A 15,388-nucleotide genomic window follows, 5' to 3' on the forward strand; every position below is an offset into this window, starting at 1 on the left:
ATCAAACTGTAACAATAGTTTGACAAAAATAATTAGATTGTAACAATAGTGCAACTAAATGACACTATAGTTTGACAAAATAATCAAATTGTAACAATGCATGACATTGGTATTTCATATGAGGAGGCAAAGGCACATTTGGATGACCTTAGAAAGATCAATAGTAAGCTAGTGCAAGAGCCTGGTAAATGAAAGAAGAAGCCAATCAATAAGTTAATTGTGACTAGCGGCTAGTGAAAGTGACATATAAAAGCATGAAGAAAGCTCAAAAATAAAAATCTACATGAGTGTAAGCTTGGATAATTTATTAGAAGATTGCTAAAGGTATTCACATTGGAAAATACTTTGAGCAATCCAAATTCAAGGTTGTGAAGGAGAAGGTGATTGAGTCCACATTGAAAGATGTATCAAACAAGCTCTCAACTGTGGATGCACAATCCATTTGTGATAGATTCTGTATTAGTACAATGACTTACTAAAAAAAATTCAAGGGTATAAAGATTGGGTTTGGTCGTGTACTGAAGAGAAATAGAATCATGCCTTTTCCCAGACCTTCAAACTTAAAATAGAGGCCTGATAGTAACTTAATGCAAAGGTTTTGGAGCTAATAGGAGATCCCATGCATGTTCAAGGTGTGGAAACACCAAAGGTTGGGACCAAAAATACATATGGTGAAGTTCATCAAACTCAACAATCATTATCTAGATCTATACAAGGTGCAGACGGCAATGGTAATGTACTAAAATATGTCAATTGAGAAATTTAATGGTAAATTATAGTTTTTCATAAAATTAGATGAAAATGAGATTGTCAAAGGAGTAAATCTTGAAAGAGTTAGTCTAACTTTGATGAACAAAGCTTTAGAATCTAAGATGAGCAACCTAGGAAACTTTAGTATTCAATGAGAGCACCATGTATGGTGGCTCCTTACATTTGAGGTTCCTAAGAAAACATTTGAGGTGCTATAAATGTTTCTTATGCACACAAGCATTCCAAACATCATCCATCATTAAAAACATGGTGAGATGCTCTCAGTTGAAGGATATGGTCAATACTTGGTGGATTGGCATCTTACAAGAGACTTGAAAATTTTGATTTGCATGTGTGAAATCTCCAATCTTGCAAATGCAAAGTATATATACCTATATTGCTTTGACAAAAAGGGTGGAAGGAAGGGATATGAAGAAGAACTAGCAAAGGATGACAAGTGTTGCACCAATGCGCGATAAAGAAGATCCCACTTAGAAGCACATCTTCGATATATGATCGAATTGCGTTTACATTTGTTCATTGTATGCTTTTGTCAAAATCGTGGAGGAAATTTTATATGAGTATATTTGGTTTTATTATTAGATGTGATCAATGGCCCACCCTCATTAGGTGCCACCAATGATCCATGGTGCTCAAAGTTGTAAGGCCCCCATTATGAGGAGAAGCCGAATGTGAGCCCGGACATTGGTGGAGTCTTGACTTGTATATCAGATGAGGTCTATGTGACCGGATGGCAAAAAGGTGACTATTGTGGGTCTAATCTTTGGGTTAGACGGAGTGGTTAAGTTGGTAGCAACTCGAGGCGCATTGCATTGAGTTGTGTGGTAAGGGAGTTAAAAGGGGCCCCTATTTTGGGGTTCGGGGGTCGGGGAAGCGGCCCTTGGTTGGGGGGGTCCCAGGGAGGCCAAGGGCCCCCCTGGCGGGGGTCCGAGGGTAGCGCCCGCGGCCCGATGGTAAAGGGAATATTCCCTGGCCGACTAGTGGAGGCTCATATGGTAGGTCAATCAGGCCGACCTAACAGCCTTCACAGGCTATAAAAGCTAAACCCCTTCATAGCCATCTATCATTCATCTTTCACCCAGTCAGAGTTGTTGTTCCAGCTAGCCTTAAGCTCTTCACCTATCTTCTGTCTAGATCGCCATCTAAGCTTCACACAGTGGAAGCGCACGGGTGGACAAAGCCATCTTTGTATCAATTGTTTGAAGCTAAAGAATTTACTGATTCTCCTCTTTTCTGTTGTGTCCTCTCTATCTCTATCTCAGATTCTGTTCGCTGCACCGTGTAATATTTTACATGGTATTAGAGCCCAAGGGGGCTCTAGAGATCGGAGAGTGTGCAAGAGGCAAAGGCTTCAACAGTAAAGAGAAACTATGTCGACTTCTGGAAGCGGTTCTGGCGCATCAGGAAGTGGCGGAGGAGGTGGTGCTGCTGTACCGGCTATTCAAACAATGAGGATTCGTCCACCAACCTTCAGCGAAGGCAAGTTAGATGGTACAAACTACACCTTGTGGAAGTTCAAAATTACAACTATCCTTGATTCTTATGAGCTTATGGAGACTGTGCTGGGGACTAACGCATAACCACAGCCTACCCCCGACCCATCAAAGTCTAGTGTGATGATTCCTCCGAATGTAGATCTTCTACGAGCTTGGAAACGAAGGAATGCAGATGCATTGTGTGCCTTAGTTACAAGCTGTTCTGACAGTGTTCTGACTTTTATTCAGCATACAACCAAAGTGTCAGAGGCTTGGAATGTACTAAGGAGTCAGTATGAAACACGAAACCAAACAAGAATTCAAAACTTGGAGAATCAACTAGCAGCGGAGAAGTTTGCTGAAGGAGAGACGGTTGAAGCATTCATCACTCAAATTAAGAATCTGCGCGACTAGATGGCTGCACTGGGATACAAAAGACTAGCGAAGAGCTAGTTCGGAGGTGTCTTCGAATTTGTCCACAAAAGTTTGATGGACTAGTAACTGCCCTTAATACTCAGGTGAGACCTCAAGCTTTGACTTTTGAGGAGTTTTGTGCATTATTAATGGAGGAGGAGTTGAGGCTAAAAGCCCGAGAAGGAAGCAGCAATGGAGATGCTACATTCTTTGCCAATGCAAAATGCAAAGGTGGTTCCTCCACCAAAAACGATGGTGACAAAAAGAAGGGTGGCGAGAAGAAGTTTCAAGGAGAGTGCTTCTACTGCAAGAAGAAAGGACATGCAATTGCAGATTGTCGCGTCAAGAAGGTAGATGAAAAGAATGGTACCCTTAAAAGGAAAGGGAAAGAGACAGTCAATACGGCTGAAGCAAAGTTGGAATTATTCATGGCGACCATTGAGGAAGTGTGCTCCTCGGCGCAAGAAGAATCTACCACTGACTCATGGGTGTTGGATAGTGGGGCCTCCCATCACATGACCAACAAGAAAGGTCTATACAGTTCTATGCAGCCTCTACAAGAATCCATCATTGTGACGGTTGGAAATGATGCTAAATGCCCTACTGCGTGCAAAGGTACTATTTCTTTTGTTGCTGCGAATGGTGAAGTCAAAAAGCTTTCAAATGTATTGTATGTTCCCGAAATCAGGAGAAATCTGTTATCAGTTTGCTGCCATAACTGATCTTGGTCATGAAGTGAGGTTCAAGAAGACAGGTGCAAAAATTCTTGATAGTGCTGGCACAATTGTTGGCAAAGGAGAAAGAAGGAACAACCTGTATGAGCTAAGTGCTCTTACAGCCACCGCTGGAGTGGGCACAAGTAAGCTTTGGCATGAAAGGTTTGGACACATCGGATTTGCAGTGTTGAAGGACATACAAAAGCAAGGTATGGTTGCTCACCTACCTACAATAATTGAATTGAAGGAACCATGTGAAGCTTGTATGATGGGGAAGCAACAAAGAAAGGCATTTCCACAAGAAAGCAAGAATAGAGCACATGCTCCTCTAGAGTTGGTGCATGCTGACTTGTGTGGTAAGATGCCTACACAGGCCTTGGGGGGGATCTTCTTATTTTATGCTGATTGTCGACAACTACAGTAGGAAGATGTGGGTGTACTTCCTTCCTGATAAGGCTCAAGCTTTTGGTAAGTTTACAGAATGGCTAAAACTTGTTGAGAATGAAACAGGGAAAAGTGTGAAGAAATTTAGAACAGATGGTGGTGGTGAGCTCAACTCAAAGGAGTTTGAAGGCTTTTGCAAGAGCAAAGGGATCAAGGATCAATTGAGACGCCTCATACACCTCAATAGAATGGTGTTGTGGAACGTAGGAACCGCACCATTGTGGAGATGGCAAGATGCATGCTAAAGGGCAAGGGATTGCCTAACCATTTTTGGGCTGAAGCTGTTAATACTGCAGTCTACATTCTAAATCGAAGCTACACAAAGGATCTTAAGGGAAAAACACCTCATGAGGCTTACACTGGTAAGAAACCATCTGTCTCACATTTCAAAATTTTTGGATGTGAATGTTATGCACATGTTCCAGATGAGAAGAGAAACAAGTTAAAACCAAAAAACAGAAAATGTATCTTCTTGGGTTATAGTGATGAGTAGAAGGCTTACAAATTATATGACCAAGAGGCAAAGAAGATCATCGTGAGCCGTAATGTGGTGTTCAAGGAGGAGCCACATATAGTGGAGAAGGAGAAGGCAAGTTCTTCCACTTTATCATCAAGCGAAGAAGTAGTCCACTATGAACCTGTCCCGAGAGCTGTCCCTATCCTTAAGGAGGAGGAAGCATCATCTTCAGAATGATGAGGAAAAAGTTCACCAACCTGACATCACCCCACCGGAAAAGCCATTGCCGCGCTGGCTGAAGCAGCTCTATGACCACAATAATCCTATGCCTGCATCTGTTGAGAAGAAGGAAGACGGACCAAGGAGGTCTCAAAGAATAGAGGAGCAAAGGAGGGCTTCTGCTCACATAGTCAATATGGCCTTGATGGTTGAGATTATGAGAGAAGTAAAGGAGCCAACTGACTTAGAAGAAGCACTTGCAGATCCATCATGGAAGGCTGCTATGCAAGCGGAGTATGACAGCATAATGAAGAATGACACTTGGGAGCTAGTGGATTGACCAGCAAAGCGGAAGGTTATTGGCACCAAGTGGATCTAGAAGGTAAAGTACAAGGCTGATGCTACCTTAGAAAAGTACAAAGCTAGATTGGTTGCCCAAGGATTTTCACAAGTTGAAGGGCTTGATTTTCAAGAGTCATTTTTCCCAACTGCCAGAATGACCACTATTCGCACGGTACTTGCAGTGGCTGCCCACAAGAAGTGGCCAGTGTACCAAATGGATGTTAAGTCAATGTTCCTAAATGGTGACCTCAAGGAGGAGGTGTACGTGGCTCAGCCACCAGGGTTTGAGGCCCCCCATTATGAGAACAAAGTGTGTAAGCTGAAGAAGGCATTGTATGGGCTGAAACAAGCCCCCAGAGCATGGTACCAGCGGATAGATAAGTTCTTTTTAAACCCAAACTTCAAAAGATGTGCCTCAGATGCTAACTTGTATGTTTTTAGGGATGGTAAAAAGTCTGTAGTGATTGTCCTATATGTGGATGACCTTCTTATTACAAGTGACTATGAAGATATGATCAACCAAACTCGAAAGGCTTTGAGTTCTGAGTTTGAAATGACAGACTTGGGCTTGCTGCACTATTGTTTGGGGATTGAAGTCTGGCAAGAGCCAGGAAAGATCTTCATCTCTTAGAAGAAGTATGCATGGGAGATCTTGAAGGCATTTGGCATGACCGAGTGCAAGGAGATAGCTACACCTATGGAGGTGAATGCAAAGTTATCCGTCGAGGATACATCAGCACTAGCAGACATTGGGAGGTATAGGAGGTTGGTCGGCAGTCTGATCTACTTGTGTAATACCAGACTAGATATCAGTTTTGTTGTTGGTGTTTTGAGCAAGTTCTCAAACAAGCCTCATGAGAGTCATTGGAAGGCTGGGATGTGGGTGCTCATATACTTGAAGGAAACTCTTGACTATGGTATCACATACAGTTTCGAAACTTCTCTTGTGGGGAACTGTGACTCAGATTGGGCAAGAGACAGTGATTCTAGGAAGTCAGTTTCTGGTTATTGTTTCTCTTTGGGTTCAGGAATTTTATCTTGGATTAGTAAGAAGCAGTCAACAGTGGCATTGTCTTCTACCGAAGCAGAGTACAAGGCAGCTTGTTTTGCTGCATGTGAAGCAGTATGGTTGAGAAGGATTCTATGGCATATGGGAGTGCAGGATGAAGAACCAACTGTGCTGAGATGTGACAATCAGAGTTGCATCGCCATTGCCAAAAATCCAGTGTTTCATGCACGCACCAAACATATAGAGATCCAGTATCACTATGTGCGTGATTTGATGGAGGACGGGATAGTGGAACTAGTCTACTGTCCAACAGAGGAGAATGGAGCAGATATCTTCACCAAAGCACTTACTAAGGATCTCCTTCAAGTTCATCTTCAGAGACTTGGCATTGGGCCGAGGAGATAGTTCACCTATGGGTGGACATTGAGGGGGGGTGTTAGAAATTATCAATGCCCCACCCTCATTAGGTGCCACCAATGATCCATGGTGCTCAAAGTTGTAAGGCCCCCATTATGAGGAGAAGCTGAATGTGAGCCCGGACATTGGATGGAGTCCTGATTTGTATATCAGATGAGGTCTATGTGATCAGATGGCAAAAAGGTGACTATTGTGGGTCTAATCTTTGGGTTAGATGGAGTGGTTAAGTTGGTAGCAACTCGAGGTGCATTGCATTGAGCTATGTGGTAAGGGAGTTAAAAGGGGCCCCTATTTTGGGGTCCGAAGGCCGCGGAAGTGGCCCCTGGCTGGGGGGTCCCAGGGAGGCCAGCGGCCCCCCTGGCGAGGGTTCGGGGGCAACGCCCCTGGCCCAATGGTAAAGGGAATATTCCCTGGAATATTCCTTGGCCGACTAGTGGAGGCTCATATGGTAGGTTGGTCAAGCCGACCTAACAGCCTTTGCAGGCTATAAAAGCTAAACCCCTTTATAGACATCTATCATTCATCTTTCACCCAGTCAGAGTTGTTGTTCCAGCTAGCCTTAAGCTCTTCACCTATCTTCTGTCTAGATCGCCATCTAAGCTTCACACAGTGGAAGTGCATGGGTGGACAGAGCCATCTTTGTATCAGTTGTTTGAAGCTAAAGAATTTACTGATTCTCCTCTTTTTTGTTGTGTACTCTCTATCTCTATCTCAGATTCTGTTCGCTGCGCCGTGTAATATTTTACATTGATCACATGATGTAACAATAAAAATAAGCCATTGCAATATGGAGGAATGTGGAGCGAGGTGCTATCAGAAATTGGGCTACACAAGCATCAAGTAATGGTTGGAAAAGATGAGAAGAGATCCAAAAAAAATGATAACTAACCAAACAATCCTTACTTTGGAGGAGCAAAGGCTAGGAAGTTTCTTTATGTGCGCATCAGTGAGGAAGGAAATGTCACAATATTCATAGGTTGCAAGGTTACGATGGGTGAAAAAAGTTGCCTACTATGGTTCTTAATCAAAGTAATGGAGGTAAAACAAGGTTTCCTAAAGCCAATTTTTGGATTAGTCTCAATAAATTAGCTCCCTTGCTTCGAAAGATGGTATTTGATAATGGAGATAAGCAATATTTTATTGATGATGTGCACCACTTCTACAAAAACATGGTGGAAGTATGGGGCAAAAGTTCTATCACACATTACATGGTGCCTACTAAGTAAAATATTTTAAAAGTGTATGAATTGTATACATTATTGAGATATATTTTTACTCAAGTGTAATATATACCTTTTTAGCATATCCTTGAGATGCATAGACCATACTTTATAGAAAAGGGAAGCATTAGAGTTTGGTCCACGCAAGGGATGGAAAATCCACATTGGTTAGCACGTAGTGCACATTTTAAAAAAAAAACAAGATCATGGTGTAGGGGCTAATGACAACAATCCAATGATCCAATTGCTATCTTGGTGGTGCATGATCATAATAGCGAATGAAGCTCAACTCTTGTAGAAGATAGCAAATAAAAGTGTTGATGAATTAGCTATAGCTGTGATTGGATCACTTTCTGTCACCAAAAGAGCGCCTTATGATGCCTCAAGTACTAAAGAAACCGTGCCAAGTGGCTAGAAACAAGCCTTTGAGAAGGTAGTACATGGATTCAAAAATAGCTAAGATTGTGAATGCAATTCACTATTTAAGAGAGAAAGGGAGAGTACATCTATGTAAATGAGTCTTAAATTTTAGACACTATATAAGATGATTTTAGTTTCTATATTATTTATTGAGATTTCAAATCTCTTGCTGTGTAGAAATGATGGCTAGGTTTAAGGTAGCCATGAAGAAGCTTCCCCTTAGAGCCCCATATTGTATTTAACTTTATGGAGTATCTACTAGCTCAGATACAGTATTAGATAATGGCATTTCACAGCCTACAAACAATCCATCCCCTTTTCAACCTAACCCAGCTTTCTCAAGCCACTTGATCTCCATAAGAAACGCAAGCGGAAGCTTGGTACAATGGCCTTGAGAGAAATTAGGAATTAAATACCATATTAGAGATTTTGAAAATCTCCCAAGTCCCACTTTCAAATCAGGGGTAAAGATTTGGCCATGTGGCAAAATCTCAACCCATGCTTCAAAGTGGGACTCCCAAAGACAACCTACATAGTAATTAGTGTAAACTCCACTTTCAAGTAAGGGAACAAGATTTGATCATATGGCCAAATATTAACTATATTGAAAATCTCCAAACTATATGAGAATTCCCAATTTTCCTAATATAGTGTTAGTATCAATGCTCTTTTGATTTCATCATTCTAAGGGCGAATTTCTCAACACTTGTTCACGAGATTGTGCAAGACCTCTATTGCATAGAAAGAATGTGGTTTTTGGCATAAGATCAAGATAGACCTGATCGCTTCACAAAACAATGTCTTCATGCTTTGTAATGTGTTGTGAATACCTTTTTAGTAGACTTCATGATTGATGCTTAGCATTGTGTAATACATGAAAAACATATCATTGTAACTCCCAAGGACTTCCAACTTATAAGAAATCTTCAAGTAGTGAAGAATGTGTTGGTTCAATGGAATAAATATAGTTTATAACATTATCTTTTTTGGAATAGTGTTCTCCTTGTGAATTGGATATGTGACTATGTCCCAGTGTAAAACTGTCATACTTGTCTAAAAATGTGAATTAAGTCAACGTATATGTTTGTTGTATTTTTTGCTAGTACTGTCAATTTCAATAGGAAAAACATGTGAAATTTTTTCATTTCTCATTGTAGAATTTACTCTTGATCACCTCTATATAGTTTATGTGATGCAAAGTTTCTAACAATTCACAATCACAATGCTCATTTCTCAATTATCAATCCATCCATAATTTTGGTATGTCAAGATAATTTTTAAATACCAAACTATATTGAAATGCAACATAATTTCATATGTGCATCCATTAGGCAGCTAAGTTTCCAATATTATTTTGGAAAAAAAAAGGGCTCTTAGCTACCTAACAGATACACGTGTGAAGCTTTGTTGCATTCCAATACAAGGTTATGGATTCATAATCATATGATGGACCATGTGTATAAAGTTGTACTAACTCAAATTTAGGTTTAAATGGATTGAAACTTCATTCTTACTCTCATTTTCACATCTTTCTTTCATTACTTCTTCCATTTTCACATCTCTAACCTCTGCCTCTTCTCTCCATCCTATCCTCCTCGAGCTTGCATGACACAAACCAAGTAAGTCACTCATCTTTTTTCCCCCTAGCAAAGATCAAATGCCATATCCCTACCTAGAGAATGAGGTGGATCCTCCTCTTGTGTAGCAACAAGTGCTCCCCCTTGACCACAAAGACCACCACAGAAGAAGTCTCGGGGAGGGGGGGGGGGTCACTCATGAATATCAAAATAAGGGGTTCTTAAAATACCATTTTTTACATACATAAGGGTATCATATAAAGGGGTTACTTAGAGATTGAATAGAAAAGGGTCGTGTTTTATTCAAGAAAAATTCACAGATCACGATATTTATAAATAGGCCATGAACGCACGTTATATAGAGAATATATATATAGTGAACCCCCGGAGGAAGAAGTGAAGATAAAGACCAATGACTATTTCCCTTTGAGAGATAAGGAGAATCAAGTATGGGTATAAGCTTCTCATCCCAAAAAGTTCCTTCTAGAAGTTCATTTGAAAAATATTGTAGGACATGAGGCTAAAAGAGCTTGGAAGGTTTTGGGTGCGAGTGGCTAATGGCCCATTTCCATGCAAGTGGATTGCTCCAGCCATGGAGGCCTTGCAAACAACTACAAAAGGATTTCTCATCGACTTGTTTGATTATACTAGCTAGTAGCTATCCATGCAAAGTGCATCACATTGACAAATAAAGATATGAACTTTATTGTTTGGCTTTGAAACAATGAGGAGACTCCTCCGTGGGTTTTGCCATAAGTACTACAGAACCATCATACTTGGAAAGTCAAAACATTTTGTATACTATGTACTATCTTTTTTTCTTCCTCATGTTATGTGTACTCAATTCAAATAGTAAAAGTAAAGTTGTTTTGTTTTGTTTTTCAAAATACATGACACTTTTTTTTGTTTAATGTACATACGCATCAAAAGTAGTTATAGGTATAGATATGAGTTACATTATCACCTATGCATGATGCAAGTATACATACTACATGTTGATATAAATAAATCAAATTGTGTTGAGTTCATCAGTGAGATCTTGCTAAAAAATGATACATGCAACTACCTTATTCGAAGTCTAATATTTGACCCTAGATACCAAACTTCAAACATAGTAGCTGCATGCATCATCTTTTGGAAAGATTTTACAATGGACTCTAGGGAACTTGATGCACTCTACGATCAAGTTTTGTTGTGTAAAAATGTATAATAGTTAGAAATCTCACCTATTCTAGATCATATTGTATCTTTGTTTCCTCATGTGTCAACGAGACACCTATAGCCTTGGTTTGAATAAATCATGATGTAGCACTTCAAAACCCAGTATCTGGCACAAGGTAATCCTCTTCAACAAAGAAAACCCTCTCTTGTGTTGCTATGATGGCACTCATTGTATCTAAGCTTGTGACATCATATCTTCTAGCCTTTTTTATCCTTGGATGCACATCCACATAATCATAATCAATGAGGTCTTCCATTGAATCCCTCACAAGGACAAAGAAAAACTCTTCTTCCTTCAGTTCCAAGCATTGTAGCACATCTAAGAGAAGCCAGTACTACATGCCATCTACTTCAATGGGTGTGAAGGAGGTGAGGTTAGGTTTGTCAACTTGTGGCTTTTCTAAAGAGGATGGCATCTTGAGAGCCAATCATTGCTCCACCACCCCACATTCCTCTTTCTTGAAAATCTCATAGGAGCCACATGACTTGGAGAGAGTTTTGACTACAGTTTGCTCTTCAAAAGAAAGCTTTCTTCTTCATCTCTCTCTCTCTCTCTCTCTCTCTCTCTCTCTCTCTCTCTCTCTCTCTCTCTCTCTCTCTCTCTCTCTCTCTCTCTCTCTCTCTCTCTCTCTCTCTCTCTCTCTCTCTCTCTCTCTCTCTCTCTCTCTCTATGTTCTCCCCTTCGCATTGTTTGTCCTATTTTTCCTCTCTTTCTTGTGTGTTCTCTATAGGTTTTGCTTTTGTCTTAGCCTTTTTGCTTGCTCCTCTGTTCCTTTCATCCTCCTTTGTTTTAGAGTTTCTCTCTTTTCCTCTCACTATCTCTCTCATCACCATCATCAGCATCGTCGTCGTCATCATCAGCTCTCTAGCCTTAGGCATGGTGACTCAATGGCTCAGAGGCATGGTCAAGGGCATCCCTTCGGGAGACTCTCTATTGATCATGGGCAACATCTAGCCCCCCCCCCCCCCCCCAAGAACACCATAACCTTGTCTTCTTTGATTGCCCCTAAATCGGCTCGGCATGGTCATAGAGATGAACCAATTGCTTGGGAAAGTCGCAAGTTTCTTAGGAAAAAGTGTATTGGAAAGGAAGTGAACTTCAAGTTGATTACATTGTGCCATCAATCAATAGAGAGTTCGCGTCTTGTATATGGATCAAGTGAACCCCTTCAGGGTGCAATATACATGGGCCTTGGGGGCATAAAATGCCAACAAATTCAGGGTGCAATAAACCAAGACCTTCCATTCTCTATAAAGCATGATTGCCATGTGGGTGTGGCACAACAGGGCCACCCATCCTCCACGGCTCATCCAAATGCAGCATACCAGGTTTTCCCATTTGGCAAGGCATATTTTCCCCATCCAAGGGTAGTAGACCCCAACCATCCATTGTGTCTAGGTGAGGTAAAATTGGACCATCCATCTTTTTAGGCATGTTTTGACCATCAATATGCAACAAGCCAAGTCCATCAATATGCCTCTCAATCCGGATAGTTCTAGGGATGCCCATGGGCCTCTCTACACCTGGCTGCCACTGCTCTTTGTCATACATCCTCCTAGCAAGGCCAGCACAAAGGTTGCGACACTTACAAATGGTGAGTCAGAATTTGTGGAGCTGAGATCAGCACAAAGATTTGCTGCTACAAATTATGTGCCACCTCCTTCTAACTCTACTGTTATTCATGATGATAATTTTAAAGGAAAGGTAATTGAGGTTGTTAGTGGAGACTGTATTGTGGCTGCGGATGATGCTGCTCCTTTTGGCAGTCCTATAGCTAAGTGCAGATTGAACTTGTCAAGCATACGTTCTTCCAAAATGGGAAATTCAAAGCTTCAGATAAAACCTACTCCTACTCCAGAGAGGCTTGTGAATTTTTACGAAATCGACTCATAGAACAAGAGTTTAATGTAGCAATGGAGTATTCTCGCAAAGTAACTGCAACAGATGGGCTTGTACCAAGCATTAATCCATCACGAGTGATGGAATTTGGGACTTTATTTTTGGCATCCTTAGTCAAGTGGGACTCTGATGATATAGCTCCTAGTATTCCCGTTCAAGGATAGTCGCATGGCATCAATGTTCTAGAAATAGTGGTAGCAAGAGGACTTTCCATGGCTATCAGGCACCATGATTTTGAAGACCGGTCTAATTACTATGATGCCTTACTTGCAACTAGATCAAGGGATATGAAGGGAAAGAAAAGTGTACACTCGATTGACAACCTCCAATAACACACACGAATGATTTAACTTTGCCAATGTCTGGGCCAGGGGATCATAATGAAAACTAGAAAGCTCAAGCTATGATACAGAAAGCCAATCAACTTTTATCCTTCCTTCAGAGAGCAAAGAGGCTTTCTTCTGTAGTGGAGTATGTGCTTAGTGGGCACCACTACAAACTATTTGTACCAAAAGAAACTTGTGTCATTGCATTCTCTTTGTCTAGGGTAACATGCACGGGCCATGGGGAACCATATGCAAATGATGCGATAACTTTTATGAGGCACAAAACACTACAAAGGGATGTAGAGATTGAGGTAGAGGCAGTTGATAGAACGGGCACATTTTTGGACACCTTATGGGAGTCCAAAACAGATGTGGCTATCTCTCTTCCTAGTTTATCTGATGCTAACAACTCTAAGTAGGAAGTTCTCAAGGTACGTGTGATAGAAGTACTCAGAGGTGGTAAGTTTTATGCTCACTTAGCAAGTGATGCACATGTCTCGAGTATCCAAATGCAGTTGAAAGCTTTCAAAGTGAATGAAAACTTGCATGCACTGGTGAATTTCCAACCAAAAAAGGGTGATGCTATTATGGCACAATTTTTAGTGGGATGGGTCTTGGAACTGGGTGATGGTTGTAACTTTGCCACAACAATCATGAAAGGGCTATGAAGTCTTTTACATAGATTACGAAAACTAGGAACTGGTTTCATTTTCCAAATTAAGGCCTTTAGATCCATCTATCTCTAGCACTCCATCGCTTGCTTTACTATGTAGCCTTGCTTATATCAAAGTACCTGAGCTAGAAGAAGACCATGGACAAGAGGCAATTGAATATCTCCATTCAACTATTGGAGATAAGATTTTCATGGCTACTGTAGTTGAGAAAGACACTTCTGGTGGAAAAGTAAAAGGCCAAGGGACATGCACTAACTTTAGTGTAATACTTTATGAGGTGGAGCCATCCAAGTCTGTGAATGCTACTATGCTTGAGGCTGGCTTTGCTTTGATAGACTGAAGGAACAAGTGGACAATGATATAACAAAGATTAGTGACCAAGAATGTAGAGCTCTGCTCCATATTTCAAGGTGGCTTGATGCAAGGGATGTAGAAAGACATAAGAAATTGATGGATAAAATGCACCAATAAAGAGACAATAGTATCTGCAAAAACAAATCTGTCGTGGCTCTTAGTTCTAGTTCGTTTTCTCACTCTTTGCCTCCCCAAATGAATGCATTGACTCCTACTCTATGGCAATAAGAAGCTCTCCAAGATATGAGCACAATCAACTAATTGAGAAACACAATCAATTCATGTCTAAGATGGACCGAGTGGTCTCAACCCTCTCAGTCATCAACATGCAAGCCAAGGTAATCAATGACAAACTTGCAATCCTTATGACTCAAGTTACTCAAATGGATATAATTAAAAGGATGGATTAGTATGATTATGAGTAGCAACATGGTCATTCTCATGGAAATTATGAGTACCATGACTAGGGACATGGTTTGGATGTGCAAAGGTAGCATCATGTGCCTACTTATGGTCAGCATGTATACTATGATTGTTCATATTTTGAGCAGCAACATGCATTTGATAACTATTGATGTTCTTATGAGCTACATTCTAGTCACATATCTGGACAACCATCTAGACATCCTTATGTACATGGGAAACATCATGCAAATGTATACGAGTATGTACATGGGGAGAAACATCATTATCAACAACAAAGTGCTCGATGTCATCAGCCACTTGATCACTACTATGAGCAACATGATGCTTCTCATGAAAGATGCCATGTGATGAGAGCATCTCACTGCAGCTTCATGAGCAGGTGTCCCATCAGCCCAAGGCCCTTAACTTTGAATGCCCAGTAGTAGCCACAAATGTGGGGCTGATGAACATGCAATGCCTAGGGGTTGATGCAGCGAATGTAGTAGTGATTGCAGCCTCATTTGCTCTTGTTTTACATGGCACAATGGTTCCCAACAATGAGTTTATGGATAAGTCGATGCATGCTACCATATGGGTCAATGAGGATCTTGTGCCACCATCAGTGCTTGAAGATGACACCATGAATCACTTCTATGATACAACAGATGCATTGGATCACAATTATCCTTTTGACCTGGGTTGTAGTACAGAGACCCATGCTTGTATGGATGACCCTTATACTCTTGATGCTTATCATGTAGGTTATCCATTTGATCCCAATGAAAGGAATGGTTTTGGAAAAGCCCTAGCTCGATCAAAATTTCACCAGTGTAGCCCTCCCCCTACTTCAAGGGTGCAATTGTGACTGAGGATTAGCTAACTTTGCCCTAGTCTGCATTGCAGAGACAACCAGTAAACAACACACTATTTTAGAATAGTTTTTACCCTGCATTAACGACAATCGAGTGTCACCTATATGACTAAAAGTATGCTTCATGAGCTTTGTTTTGACATGTCACACGCCTCA

General features: G+C 40.9%; 1 pseudogene; it reads left to right on the forward strand.

The window, feature by feature from the left end:
* The first annotated feature begins 12,176 nt into the window (after window positions 1-12,176).
* Window positions 12,177-13,347, forward strand: LOC148011756 (ribonuclease TUDOR 1 pseudogene; annotated as a pseudogene).
* Window positions 13,348-15,388: the final 2,041 nt, after the last annotated feature.

This window comes from Lygodium microphyllum, chromosome 28, assembly GCF_053477565.2.
Source record: "Lygodium microphyllum isolate KBCC chromosome 28, Lygodium_microphyllum_v1.1.10, whole genome shotgun sequence".
Classification (NCBI taxonomy): Eukaryota; Viridiplantae; Streptophyta; class Polypodiopsida; order Schizaeales; family Lygodiaceae; genus Lygodium; species Lygodium microphyllum.